General features: G+C 45.9%; 1 long non-coding RNA gene across 3 annotated transcripts in view; it reads left to right on the top strand.

Annotated features, from left to right (window-relative positions):
* The window catches only part of LOC137532446 (uncharacterized), a 145,955-nt gene that overhangs the window by 11,632 nt on the left and 120,570 nt on the right, over window positions 1-13,753 (top strand). For all 3 annotated transcript variants that reach the window (XR_011023931.1, XR_011023930.1, XR_011023929.1), the window contains exon 2: window positions 6,695-6,781. This is a non-coding gene — a long non-coding RNA (uncharacterized lncRNA). The remainder of the gene's footprint in view (window positions 1-6,694; window positions 6,782-13,753) is intronic.

Below are 13,753 nucleotides of genomic sequence, written 5' to 3' on the forward strand. Positions count from 1 at the left end.
CCTCTGTTGCCCCATGGTGTGCCTCCAAGACCCCCCCTGCGTGCCGCTGTACCCCCCGCAGTGCTGGCGACACGCAGCGTGTCGCCAGCACAATGTTTACCTAAGCCTGTCTGTTAGCGCCGCTCCCCCGCCTCCTCTGTATCGGCGCTACCCGCCTGCGTCACTTCCCTCCAATCAGCGGGAGGGAACCTCGGGTTCTCTTTAAAGGAATACTATCGATACCCAAGTGTTCTAAAATGACAGTGTGCAAATAATGTCTTAAGTAGCTGTGTAAACATTTTCCTACTTTTCATGTTAAATATCAGAGGCAAAAGCTGTAATTTATTGAGGGTAGGATTTAGCTATATTGGGACAAATCAATTGCAGAAGGGGTGTCTGCTTCAAGCCTGGTGTGACAGACCCAACTCTAACTATAAACGCCTGCTTACGTGAACTACAGCAATGGATGAATGACAACTGGCTGAAACTAAATGCAGACAAAACTGAAGTCCTTCTGATTGGAGGGCAGAGCATGATAACAAAACAACTTAACTTGCAGTCTTCACCACTGGGAATAGGAGGCACGGATCTACGCAGCTCTGATCATGTGCGTAGCCTGGAAGTTCTAATTGATGGGGATTTAAACTTCAGAACTCAAATCTCTGCTGTGGTGAAATCATCCTATTTTCACCTGAAGAACATTGCAAAAATCAAGCACCTCATACCCCCAGAAGATCTGCCAACCTTAGTCCACGCCTTCATCACATCCTGACTGGACTACTGCAATGCTCTCTACACTGGCCTTCCAAAAAAGGCCTTGTACCGCCTACAGCTGATACAGAATACTGCTGCCAGACTGCTAACCAACCAACCCCGTCACTGCCACATAACGCCAGTCCTGCATTCCCTTCACTGGCTACCTATAGAATGGAGGGTCCTATTCAAGATCGGCCTACTGACATTTAAATCCCTGAATAATCTAGGCCCTGGATACATGAAAGATATGTTACAGCTGCGTAGCAATCCCCGCATTCTCAGATCCACAGGTTCTAATAATCTAGTCATACCCAGAGTCCACTTAGAAACTTTTGGTCCCAGAGCCTTCTGTCATGCTGCCCCTACGTTTTGGAACTCCTTACCTCAACAGATCAGGACAGCCCCATCCCTGGACGTGTTTAAATCCAGACTGAAAACCCACCTGTTCAGTCTGGCATTTGCAGAAATATAACTTTTGTTGTGTGAATACTTCATCCTACTAATTACTGAATCTGAGAGAGCCTAAGCGCTGAGTCCTATGGGAGAAAAGCGCTATAGAAATGTTATTGTATTGTATTGTATTGCTTCAATGCGCAGCCAGAGTTGCATATCAGACATATCAGACTACAGAAAGCAAATATCAAACATATCAAACTCTGAAAGCAAAAACAGTATGAAATGGTGTGACAATTAGTTACATTTCCTCTGCTCTCTTCAGACACGTCAGTCAGAAACACAAGACACAGGAGCTGCAGCTGTTGGGAGCTCTCTTCTCTGTCACACACAGAGCTACACATAGAGTTAACTGATCAAGTGTGAGGGGCTCAGTCAGCCGTCAGTTTTGGCGTCAGTAAACTTTGAAAGTATTTTGCTAACAGTAAACAAAGAAGTTGCTACTAAAATGTATACACCAGTACTTAGCAGCACTTCCCAAACAATTCCTGTGTCAATTGAAAAAAATATGTGAATCGATAGTATTCCTTTAAGTGGCAGTTCCTGTCTGAATCAGGACTGGGTCAGACTACAGTGTGACCCTCACTGATAAGAAATTAAAACTATAAAACACTTTCCTAGCAGAAAATGGCTTCTGAGAGCAGGTAAGAGATAAAAAGGGTCAGTAGTTCATAGATTTTAGCTCTGGCATACTTCAATGAATGTGTCATCGAGCAAAACAATATAACAGTAAAAACTTAAAAGTAAAAATTAAAACTGTGGAATATCTTAAAAAGTCGTTTTTAGGAGGAGGATAGATACAGTTGTTTATTTCATTAGTTTATTTTCACCTCGGGTGTCCTTTAACATTCCATTCAAATTTTATACTTCTAAAGAAGACAAAGACAAACACTTATATAGCGCTTTTCTCCTGGCGGACTCAAAGCGCCAGAGCTGCAGCCACTAGGACACACTCTATAGGCAGTAGCAGTGTTAGGGAGACTTGCCTAAGTTCTCCTGCTGAATAGGTGCTGGATTACTGAACAGGCAGAGCCGAGGTTCAAACCAGCCATTACACTATCCAGCCACACCTAGTGGAAGGAGCAGGAGGCAGATACATTATTATTATTTATTTATATAGTACTATCCTCTTTCATAGCACTGCAGTAAATAATTACAAAACAAGGGGTGCCTAAAGCAAGACGCACCAAAAATCGTTAGGTGTAATCGCAAAAGCTTAGTGATTTTGGTAGCGATTTGCAGTAGTGATTCTGGGCATGTGCCTAACGATTTCTTATTTATACTTAGCGATTTTGGAGCGTTGTGTTGTAGTGATTTTCTAGTTCTTGTAAACTTTGTTCTGAAAGTGAACAGCTTTTTGCAAAAAAACTTTTTGAAAATGCTCTTCAGCGCTTTTCAGAGCGATTTTCCACTTTTCCTATACTTGATACTAGACATTGAGGCATGATCGCCTCCAAAATGCTGTAGGGCCCGCGTTTGGGAAAACAAATCATAACGCTCTGGTGTGATCAATCCCATACAAACACATTAGCCTAGTGCTTTTCGAAGTGCTTGCGATTTTAAAAGCCCCCAGAAGCACTCTTGGTGTGTACCAGCCCAAAGCTAGTACAACGTAATTCAGGCAGGGATCATACTTGCATGCATTTTTCAACAATGTAATAACGTATGCAAAAATTACTAGAGGCGTGAAACCCACTAGGGCGTTTTTGGCAGCGTTTTGGGATTGTCAACGATTGCTGGCAATTCCCCAAAACACTTTGCCAATGTAAGTGAGTTAGGGGGAACCCATTAGCGTGATTGCGATTGGGGTAATCACAATTGCAGGACATGCAGCATTTAGAGTGCGTTAGCGCTCAATGCAAAGAATTCAAGCGCTGCATAAATCGCTTATCAAAGTGATTATGCAGCGCTTTGGGGGCCGAGCGATCGTGCTTTGAATAAAACTTTAAATACTTACCCGGTGTCTTGATTTCCTTCTTCTGTCCGTAGCTCCGCCCCTAAAGGAAAAGAAAGGTTACAGGCGCTTCTCTGATTGGACCTAGAGAATATGACTTCTTCCTTTAGGGGGCAGGCCTACGGATGGAAGAAGGACGACTAGTAAGTATAGTAAAGTTTTTTTTTATTAAAAAACGAAACAAAACAAATACACTTTACTATACAGCGCTTCCAAGCGCCTGGGAATCGCACGCACAATCGCCCTAGGAATTGCTGTTCACAGCGCTTAGAGAGATTTTAAAGTACTGCAGCGATTATTAGTGGCTTCCAGGCCTAATGCTTCCCTACGGAGATTTAAAGTAAATTGGGGAGTAATCGTGTGCATTTTGCTGACCTGGGTGCTTTTTATTTTTTCGAACACTGTGTTCGATTCCCTATTACCAGAAGTCAGCTGGCTGTCGGCCAAGTGTGCTGAGACTGCAAATGATCAGCTGTAGAAAAGAGCAGCAGTTTTCCGTGTACTCAAGTGGGATGCCTACCTCAGAAGATTACTACAGACTAGTGCCCTATAAATATACAGCAGCTGTAAGAAACAATTGTAAAGGGAGCCCTGATATTTCACAACGTATGTTTTGGATGGTGGTCATACTTGGAAATTAGCAGGGCCGGATTTAGGGCAAGGCCTCCTAGGCCATGGCCTAGGGCACCACAGGAGTAAGGGCACCAAAGCAGCAGGCTAAACTCATGCAAGCTTGCAAATTCTGCAATGCAGGGATATCAGTACTCTGCTGCCAGCGGCCTGTGCAGCAGCCTCCTTGCTCTCTGTGCATGTTTGCATTGTGGCCAGCGGCGATGGACTTGGGCAGCATTGGAGACGGAAAGAAAGAGGAAGCTTCTGCACTGGAGACGAGCGGAGAAATGAGTGACACTGATGGCTGCTGCGGTGTGAAGGAAAGCTGGCTACCTATACTGAAGGGGGGGGGGGTCGGGGGGTATTAAGGGAGTCATCTGGCTACCTATACTGGAGGGAAGGGGGAGGGGTCATCTGGCTACCTATACAGAAGGGGGGCGGCTGGTGACAGCGGCCTTAGGCGGTAAAGAGTACAAATCCGGCCCTGGAAATTAGTGAATAGATATATGCAGGAGAAAGGTCATGAAGAGCTTTGTAGGTTAGAGTTGGAAGTTTGAACTTGATCTGTTAGGCAAATCATAGCCAGTGGTGAGCTCGACAGTGCGGAGCAGAACTTGAGGAGTGAGAGGAGAGGTGGATGAGTAGTGCAGTCAGTTTCAGTATGGACTGAAGTTGTGCAATTCTCCGAGGAGGAAGGCCACAAAGCAGAAGTTGACTGTAATCAAGGTGGTATTATTATTTGGTATTTATATAGCGCCAACATCTTCTGCAGCACTGTACAGAGTATATTGTCTTGTCACTTACTGTAACTGTCCCTCAGAGGGGCTCACAATCTATTCCTTACCATAGTCATATGTCTATGTACCGTATATACTCGAATACAAGTTGACCTCGTGTATAAGTCGACTCCAATATTCAACCCACTTAAGCTGGATTTTTTTTATGAACTCTAAGTATAAGTCTATCCAGCAAAGTTAATGGCTGCACTTGGGGCCCAGGAGGGGTTAATGACTGCACTGCATACAGTATTGCAGCCATTAACCCCTCCTCTCCCTTAAGTGCAGCCAATAACTCCTCCAAGCCCCCAAGTGCTTCCATTATTCACTCCCTTTTATGTAGCCAAGTATTGCCCCCCCCCCCCCCCCCCCCAACCCTTTCTTTGTTAATTGTTGTGGCCAGGACTTTCAGACCTGTGTTTTCCTGGCATTTCCTCTCCTCAACATATCACTTACCACTAGGTAAATTGCTGCAAATGGGAATGTCGCTATTAGTACACACATAACTCAGTGTGCTCAGTGTTGCCTGTGACCCATGTAGAAGTCGACCCCTATACTTTTATGAAGTGAATCAGACCTACATTTCTAGACTTATACTCTAACATATACAGTATGTATCGTACTCTGGGGCTAATTTAGGGAGAAGCCAATTAACTTATCTGTATGTTTTTGGGATGTGGGAGGAAACCGAAGTGCCACGCAGACACAGGGAGAACATACAAACACCTTTCAGATAGCTCCAGCGCTGTAAGGTGAGAATGCTAACCACTACGCTACCGTGCTACCCCCATATAATGGTATATAACAATGTCATGGACTAGCATTTTGGTTGTCACATACGAAGAATGGACAAATGTAGGAAATGCTTTTAGGTTGAAGATAGCTAGATGTGAATAGTGACTGAAAGTGCAGTTTAACTTGAAGAGAAAAGTCAAACATAAGCCATTAGCAGCGTATTTGGTTAGCTGAAGTAATGTGTATATAATAAATATTTATTGATATTTCCCATAGAGAGATTGAAAGAGTGGGAAAATCATCATTTCCATTTTAAGTCGTACGTATTATAAAAAGTTTGACTGGACATGGTCTTTAAAGACGACTTCCAATTTATAATAGACAAGACAAATAACATTTATATTACGCTCTTCTCCTGATGGACTCAAAGCACCAGAGCTGAAGCCACTAGTGCATGCTCTATAGTCAGTAGCAGGGTCTTGCCCAAGGTCTCCTCACCGAATAGGTGCAGCTTATTGAACAGGAAGAGCCGAGATTTGAACCCAGGTCTCCTGTGTCAGAGGCCAAGTCACTACACTATCCAGCCACTACCCAGCCATAATAAAGAGCCTGCAATGTAAGGTTTTCTATTATGGCTGCACTGATCGTCAGGTGGTAGGGTTAATTACTCACCCCCTCACACGCAATTCATTCATGACAGAAACTCCACCCCCTCCAGTTGTAAGACTGCAGCAGCCATGTTTCCCGAAGCTCTGTGGCCACTCCCACCTGCTTGCCGTGGCCCTCCCCCAGCTCAGCAGCCATCAATTAGGCCCCCATGGCAGCATACATTGAAAAGAGCCACAGCCAAATTCGGCAGAGGGTGAAGCCGAAAGAGGTCTCACCCTGCACCCATTGAAACTCCCGGGTGGCATTAACGCTATTCCCTGTCTGTGTTGTAGCAACTCGGGGTGACACGTAATTTAGGCACTGGCTATTGCCGGCGGCCAAATTACCCTTTTAATATTTATGGGGGGTTAATTACAGCTCCACCCAAATTAGTCACTGAGAGCCATAACTCACATTGTAGCCTATGGGGGCACCCAAATCATCAGCGCTGTGCCGAAATTAGTTTGTCTCACCCACCGCAAGCAGGTGGGGGTGGCCACAGAGCTTCAGAAGATGTTAGACGACCCCCCCCCCCCCCCCCTTCCCATGGTGGCTTTGCTGAGGAGGGGGCAGAGTTTCTGTCATTAATGAATTCCAGGCCAGCGGGTGAGTAATTTACCCTACCAAACACCAATCCTGGCAGCAATAATGGAGAGCCTTACATTGCGGGTTCTCTATTTTATACTGGAAGTATATATAGTGCTAGTACTTTTTTTCACTGCACTTTTAAAGATAACATTGGTCTCCATTAGTTATTTGCTGTTGCATGTTTACTTTGCAGCTCCATGCATAGTACCATGCAGTTTTACCTGGAGTTTCATCGCAGCTAGAAACTTATGGAAGCTATCACAATGCATATGCAGTACTGGTAAGTTTTTAGAAATGCATATCTTCCTTGAACTGAGTATCAAATGCATCCTTATTTTCTGGTTACAAAATGTAATTTTTGATAACGCTTTATTTTGATTTCTTGTAATGATTACCATTTGAATCACTTTAAGGCCAGAAACCCACTAGGAGCGATTTTCCGAGCGCTTTGCGATTTGAAAACTCTTGCTAATGTAATGCTATGGGTGTAATCCCAATTGAGTTTCCTTCAATGGGTAGAAATACATAGGTCCGGCACAGCATCACTGGTGTAAAAAGAGCTTTATTTCTAATGGCTCTTTCAATAGGTAAAAGTACATTACGTTCCATCAGATGTTTAGCACATACCCGTGGTGGTCAGATGAGGTTGTGGGGCATGGTGGTGGTGGTAACGGCCCGCCTAACGTCCGTTTCGCTTTACAGCGTCTTCAGAGGCAGTGTGGCAAACGCGGCTATCCGTTTCCGGGTCTTATAGCAGGGGAAGAAACACTTCCGGTTCACTGCGCCGCATAACGCGTACGTAATTACGCATGCCGTCACTGACGTACGCATGCAAGCGCATTGGCGTCAGTGGCGGACACACCCTTGACAGGAATAAAAAGCGTCGTATCGCGTACGTAACTACGCATACCGCCAGTGATGTACGCATGGAGGCGCAATGCGTCAATGGAAGTTGCGTACCATGTATTGGGTTGCTTTCCCAGATCTTGGTTCAGCACTCCCACTACATGGCCACCAGGTGGCATACCAAACGGGTGTGTGCTAATATACAGCATAAAAAATAGGGAATAAACGTGTAGCATAAGGGGACATATTTCAACCTAGCTAACAGTGCTAGGAAGCCTAATGGAGCTATAAATGGGCGGAAAATCAGAGTTTAAAGAATTTTTAAGTTTAACCTCCTTAGCGGTAACCCCGTGCTGGACACGGGGTAAGCCGCCGGAGGGTGCCGCTCAAGCCCTGCTGGGCCGATTTTCATAATTTTTTTTTTGCTGGACGCAGCTAGCCGTTTGCTAGCTGCGCCAGCACTCTGATCGCCGCCGGCCCCCGCCCGATCGCCGCTATTTGCTGCGGCGCGCGCCCCCCCCCCCCCCCAGACCCCAGCGCTGCCTGGCCAATCAGTGCCAGGCAGCGCCGAGGGGTGGCCCGGGACTCCCAATGACGTCCCGATGACGGTGACGTCATCCCGCCCCGTCGCCATGGCGACGGGGGAAGCCCTCCAGGAAATCCCGTTCTATGAACGGGATTTCCTAATCGGAGATCGTCGAAGGCGATCGAAGCGGGCGGGGGGATGCCGCTCAGCAGCGGCTATCATGTAGCGAGCCCTCGGCTCGCTACATGATTAAAAAAAAAAAAAATTTAAAAAAAACTGCTGCGCTCCCTCCTGGCGGTATTTTTCATACCGCCAAGGAGGTTAATAGTGAATAATATTCAACAATTATTATAGATAGGTAGTAGAAAAATACCGCTTCATTCAGCTCCATTAACCACTTGAGGACCTAGGGCTTTACCCCCCTTAAGGACCGGCCACTTTTTTTCCATTCAGACCACTGCAGCTTTCACGGTTTATTGCTCGCTCATACAACCTACCACCTAAATGAATTTTGGCTCCTTTTCTTGTCACTAATAAAGCTTTCTTTTGATGCTATTTGATTGCTCCTGTGATTTTTACTTTTTATTATATTCATCAAAAAAGACATGAATTTTGGCAAAAAAATGATTTTTTTAACTTTCTGTGCTGACAGTTTTCAAATAAAGTAAAATTTCTGTATACATGCAGCGCGAAAAATGTGGACAAACATGTTTTTGATAAAAAAAAAACCATTCAGTGTATATTTATTGGTTTGGGTAAAAGTTATAGCGTTTACAAACTATGGTGCCAAAAGTGAATTTTCCCATTTTCAAGCATCTCTGACTTTTCTGACCCCCTGTCATGTTTCATGAGGGGCTAGAATTCCAGGATAGTATAAATACCCCCCAAATGACCCCATTTTGGAAAGAAGACATCCCAAAGTATTCACTGAGAGGCATAGTGAGTTCATAGAAGATATTATTTTTTGTCACAAGTAAGCGGAAAATGACACTTTGTGAGGAAAAAAAAAAAAAAAAAAAGTTTCCATTTCTTCTAACTTGCGACAAAAAAAAATGAAATCTGCCACGGACTCACCATGCCCCTCTCTGAATACCTTGAAGGGTCTACTTTCCAAAATGGGATCATTTGTGGGGTGTGTTTACTGTCCTGACATTTTGGGGGGTGCTAAATTGTAAGCACCCCTGTAAAGCCTAAAGGTGCTCATTGGACTTTGGACCCCTTAGCGCAGTTAGGCTGCAAAAAAGTGCCACACATGTGGTATTGCCGTACTCAGGAGAAGTAGTATAATGTGTTTTGGGGTGTATTTTTACACATACCCATGCTGGGTGGGAGAAATATCTCTGTAAATGACAATTTGTTAATTTTTTTTACACACAATTGTCCATTTACAGAGATATTTCTCCCACTCAGCATGGGTATGTGTAAAAATACACCACAAAACACATTATACTACTTCTCCTGAGTACGGCGATACCACATGTGTGGCACTTTTTTGCACCCTAACTGCGCTAAAGGGCCCAAAGTCCAATGAGTACCTTTAGGATTTCACAGGTCATTTTGAGAAATTTCGTTTCAAGACTACTCCTCACGGTTTAGGGCCCCTAAAATGCCAGGGCAGTATAGGAACCCCACAAATGACCCCATTTTAGAAAGAAGACACCCCAAGGTATTCCGTTAGTAGTATGGCGAGTTCATAGAAGATTTTATTTTTTGTCACAAGTTAGCGGAAAATGACACTTTGTGAAAAAACACAATTAAAATCAATTTCCGCTAACTTTTGACAAAAAATAAAATCTTCTATGAACTCACCATACTCCTAACGGAATACCTTGGGGTGTCTTCTTTCTAAAATGGGGTCATTTGTGGGGTTCCTATACTGCCCTGGCATTTTAGGGGCCCTAAACCGTGAGGAGTAGTCTTGAAACCAAATGTCGCAAAATGACCTGTGAAATCCTAAAGGTACTCATTGGACTTTGGGCCCTTTAGCGCAGTTAGGGTGCAAAAAAGTGCCACACATGTGGTATCACCGTACTCAGGAGAAGTAGTATAATGTGTTTTGTGGTGTATTTTTACACATACCCATGCTGGGTGGGAGAAATACCTCTGTAAATGGACAATTGTGTGTAAAAAAATCAAAAGATTGTCATTTACAGAGGTATTTCTCCCACCCAGCATGGGTATGTGTAAAAATACACCCCAAAACACATTGTACTACTTCTCCCGAGTACGGCGATACCACATGTGTGGCACTTTTTTGCACCCTAACTGCACTAAGGGGCCCAAAGTCCAATGAGTACCTTTAGGATTTCACAGGTCATTTTTGTTTCAAGACTACTCCTCAAGGTTTAGGGCCCCTAAAATGCCAGGGCAGTATAGGAACCCCACTAATGACCCCATTTTAGAAAGAAGACACCCCAAGGTATTCCGTTAGGAGTATGGTGAGTTCATAGAAGTTTTTATTTTTTTGTCACAAGTTAGCGGAAATTGATTTTAATAGTTTTTTTTCACAAAGTGTCATTTTCCGCTAACTTGTGACAAAAAATAAAATCTTCTATGAACTCACCATACTCCGTACGGAATACCTTTGGGTGTCTTCTTTCTAGAATGGGGTCATTTGTGGGGTTCCTATACTGCCCTGGCATTTTAGGGGCCCTAAACCGTGAGGAGTAGTCTTGAAACCAAATGTCGCAAAATGACCTGTGAAATCCTAAAGGTACTCATTGGACTTTGGGCCCCTTAGCGTACTTAGGGTGTAAAAAAGTGCCACACATGTGGTACCGCTGTACTCAGGAGAAGTAGTATAATGCGTTTTGGGGTGTATTTTTACACATACCCATGCTAAGTGGGAGAAATATCTCTGTAAATGACAATTGTTTGATTTTTTTACACACAATTGTCCATTTACATAGAAATTTCTCCCACCCAGCATGGGTATGTGTAAAAATACACCCCAAAACACATTATACTACTTTTCCTGAGTACGGCGGTACCACATGTGTGACACTTTTTTGCAGCCTAGGTGCGCTAAGGGGCCCAACGTCCTATTCACAGGTCATTTTGAAGCATTTGTTTTCTAGACTACTCCTCGCGGTTTAGGGCCCCTAAAATGCCAGGGCAGTATAGGAACCCCACAAGTGACCCCATTTTAGAAAGAAGACACCCCAAGGTATTCCGTTAGGTGTATGGCGAGTTCATAGAAGATTTTATTTTTTGTCACAAGTTAGTGAAAAATGACACTTTGTGAAAAAAAACCAATAAAAATTAATTTCCGCTAACTTTTGACAAAAAATTAAATCTTCTATGAACTCGTCATACACCTAACATAATACCTTGGGGTGTCTTTTTTTTCTAAAATGGGGTCACTTGTGGGGTTCCTATACCGCCCTGGCATTTTACAGGCCCAAAACCGTGAGTAGTCTGGAAACCAAATGTCTCAAAATGACTGTTCAGGGGTATAAGCATCTGCAAATTTTGATGACAGGTGGTCTATGAGGGGGCGAATTTTGTGGAACCGGTCATAAGCAGGGTGGCCTTTTAGATGACAGGTTGTATTGGGCCTGATCTGATGGATAGGAGTGCTAGGGGGGTGACAGGAGGTGATTGATGGGTGTCTCAGGGGGTGGTTAGAGGGGAAAATAGATGCAATCCATGCACTGGGGAGGTGATCGGAAGGGGGTCTGAGGGTTTGGCCGAGTGATCAGGAGCCCACACGGGGCAAATTGGGGCCTGATCTGATGGGTAGGTGTGCTAGGGGGTGACAGGAGGTGATTGATGGGTGTCAAGGTGTGATTAGAGGGGGGAATGGATGCAAGCAATGCACTGGCGAGGTGATCAGGGCTGGGGTCTGAGGGCATTCTGAGGGTGTGGGCGGGTGATTGAGTGCCCTAGGGGCAGATAGGGGTCTAATCTGATAGGTAGCAGTGACAGGGGGTGATTGATGGGTAATTAGTGGGTGTTTAGGGTAGAGAATAGATGGAAACACTGCGCTTGGGTGGTGATCTGATGTCGGATCTGCGGGCGATCTATTGGTGTGGGTGGGTGATCAGTTTGCCCGCAAGGGGCAGGTTAGGGGCTGATTGATGGGTGGCAGTGACAGCGGGTGATTGATGGGTGGCAGTGACAGGGGGTGATTGATGGGTGGCAGTGACAGGGGGTGATTGATGGGTGATTGATAGGTGATTGACAGGTAATCAGTGGGTTATTACAGGGGAGAACAGATGTAAATATTGCACTGGCGAATTGATAAGGGGGGGTCTGAGGGCAATCTGAGCGTGTAGGCGGGCGATTGGGTGCCCGCAAGGGGCAGATTAGGGTCTGATCTGATAGGTAACAGTGACAGGTGGTGATAGGGAGTGATTGATGGGTGATTGATGGGTAATTAGTGGGTGTTTAGAGGAGAGAATAGATGGAAACACTGCGCTTGGGTGGTGATCTGATGTCGGATCTGCGGGCGATCTATTGGTGTGGGTGGGTGATCAGATTGCCCGCAAGGGGCAGGTTAGGGGCTGATTGTTGGGTGGCAGTGACAGGGGGTGATTGATGGGTGATAGGCAGGTGATTGACAGGTGATCAGTGGGTTATTACAAGGAAGGACAGATGTAATTAATGCACTGGCGAATTGATAAGGGGGGGGGGGGGTCTGAGGGCAATCTGAGCGTGTGGGCGGGTGATTGGGTGCCCGCAAGGGGCAGATTAGGGTCTGATCTGATAGGTAACAGTGACAGGTGGTGATAGGGGGTGATTGATGGGTAATTAGTGGGTGTTTAGAGAAGATAACAGATGTAAACGATACATTTGGGAGGTAATCTGACGGCGGGTTTGCGGGCGATCTAATGGTGTGGGTGGGTGATCAGATTGCCCGCAAGGGGCAGGTTAGGGGCTGATTGATGGGTGGCAGTGACAGGGGGTGACAGGGGGTGATTGATGGGTGATAGGTGATTGGCAGGTGATTGACAGGTGATCAGTGGGTTATTACAGGGAAGAACAGATGTAATTAATGCACTGGTGAATTGATAAGGGGGGGTCAGAGGGCAATCTGAGCGTGTGGGCGGGTGATTGGGTGCCCGCAAGGGGCAGATTAGGGTCTGATCTGATAGGTAAAAGTGACAAGTGGTGATAGGGGGTGATTGATGGGTAATTAGTGGGTGTTTAGAGGAGAGAATAGATGTAAACAATGGATTTGGGAGGTGATCTGATGTCGGATCTGTGGGCGATCTATTGGTGTGGGGGGGTGATCAGATTGCCCGCAAGGGGCAGGTTAGGGGCTGATTGATGGGTGGCAGTGACAGGGGGTGATTGACGGGTGATTGATGGGTGATTGACGGGTGATTGACAGGTGATTGACAGGTGATTGACAGGTGATCAGGGAGATAGATGCATACAGTAAACAGGGGGGGGTGGTCTGGGGGGGGGGGGGGTCTGGGGAGAATCTGAGGGGTGGGGGGTGATCAGGAGGGGGCAGGGAGCAGGGGGGGGGATAAAAAAAAAATAGCGTTGACAGATAGTGACAGGGAGTGATTGATGGGTGATTAGGGGGGTGATTGGGTGCAAACAGGGGTCTGGGGGGTGGGCAGGGGGGGGGTCTGATGGGTGCTGTGGGCGATCTGGGGCAGGGGGGGGAGAAATCAGTGTGCTTGGGTGCAGACTAGGGTGGCTGCAGCCTGCCCTGGTGGTCCCTCGGACACTGGGACCACCAGGGCAGGAGGCAGCATGTATAATACACTTTGTAAACATTACAAAGTGTATTATACACTTTGTATGCGGCGATCGCGGGGTTAACATCCCGCCGGCGCTTCCGTATAGCCGGCGGGATGTTGCGGCGAGCGAGCGGTGACAGGCGCCGGCGGAGGATCGCGTCACGGATGACGCGATCGCTCCGCC

The sequence above is a fragment of the Hyperolius riggenbachi genome, chromosome 9 (genome assembly GCF_040937935.1).
Source record: "Hyperolius riggenbachi isolate aHypRig1 chromosome 9, aHypRig1.pri, whole genome shotgun sequence".
In the NCBI taxonomy this organism is placed as follows: Eukaryota; Metazoa; Chordata; class Amphibia; order Anura; family Hyperoliidae; genus Hyperolius; species Hyperolius riggenbachi.